The sequence below is a fragment of the Egretta garzetta genome, unplaced genomic scaffold (genome assembly GCF_000687185.1).
Source record: "Egretta garzetta isolate BGI_Z169 unplaced genomic scaffold, ASM68718v1 scaffold209, whole genome shotgun sequence".
Taxonomy (NCBI): domain Eukaryota; kingdom Metazoa; phylum Chordata; class Aves; order Pelecaniformes; family Ardeidae; genus Egretta; species Egretta garzetta.
The window spans coordinates 4,195,282-4,196,644 of NW_009260839.1; positions in this window are offsets into that span (position 1 = coordinate 4,195,282).

Genomic DNA, 1,363 nt, shown 5'->3' on the forward strand with positions numbered 1-1,363 from the left:
GAGTTATTTTGCCAATATCATCAGTTCAAAAGAAAACACACATGTGACAACAGTTATTGTACCCACAGCATGCCCACTTTTTGCAGAAATTAGGCCAAAACTTGGGTGTATTATGTTATGAAAGTGATAGCCAAGAAGTAAACGCCAAATCCACTATGCTTACGTCAAGCTATTTCACTTGAGAACTGTCTAATGCTTTTGCATTCCTCAGGAGCAAAGGACGGGCATGATTTGTGCTGTTTGACTCGTACAAAGTCCCCTGTCAAATTCAAGTACCAAAACAAGAAGCTTAGGACCCAGTCAACCAGAATTTCTCATTTCTGGTACTTTAGCTAGTTTCTGGCGATTTAGCACAATGCTTTTTTTTACAGACCACTGGGTTTCCCGTCGTGATATCTATGAAATTAATGGCAAAACTCCCACTGACAAATAAGTCCTTTGCACAGTGTTGCATAAACCTGCAACTACGTCCTCACCTATACATAAATCTATATATTTTCAACTAATTTCTGTATGTAGTACATAAAATAGGTCTACTGGAGCTAGCTGTTACATACGTGTTTATTCTGCACTTTCAGAAGTTATGTAATACTGTAAAAAAATGCTGTCTAATACTCACTCACCAAAAAAACCCCAGAAATCTAATTCTTAACAAGACAGCTTCTGGTCCTTTAAAAAAAAAATGGATGTAGTAGTACTGCCAGAGGGAAGGTGGTTGCTGAAAAAGCCTGGGGATAAAGTTAAACAGGGGCAGCTTTTAGACCAGAACTGAGGATGCTAAGAATTCCTGTACTCTGTGCCCTAGTGGTACCTTTAATTAAAGCTCGCCCTTGGGAGCCAGCCTAATCCCCCTCCGAACCGCAGCACGTTTCAGACATCCCCAGCCTCCCCCGTTGCCATGCGGTCCATTTGCAAGTCTTTACAGCAACTTTCGGTCTAATTTCAACCCGCTGCAAGGCAGAGAGAGGAGCCGCGGATGCAAATGCGGGCTCTGACGGAGTTCACATGAACACCACCCCCCCCCCCAGCTCAAAACCAAATAACTGCCGCTGCCTTTTCTTTCCCCCCCGCCTTCTACCTGCCCCGAAGGGCATCTGGAGGGGGGGGACACGGGAGCCTGGGGGTCGGCTCCTGGGGTTGTCTCAGCCACACGCGAAAAGCTGCGCAAACACACACGCACCGGGGGGGAATGGAGCCCTTTGTGGAGCGCTGCAGAGCGCGGAGCTGGGCTTTTTTGGGGCCGGGAGCTCAGCTGTAGTGCTTGTGTTGGCATCCGGATGCAAACCCTTCGCCGGATCACATGTCCTGGCTCCAGCGTGCTGAGAACTGCACAGTGCCGTGATTCACATGTGGCAGTCCCTAA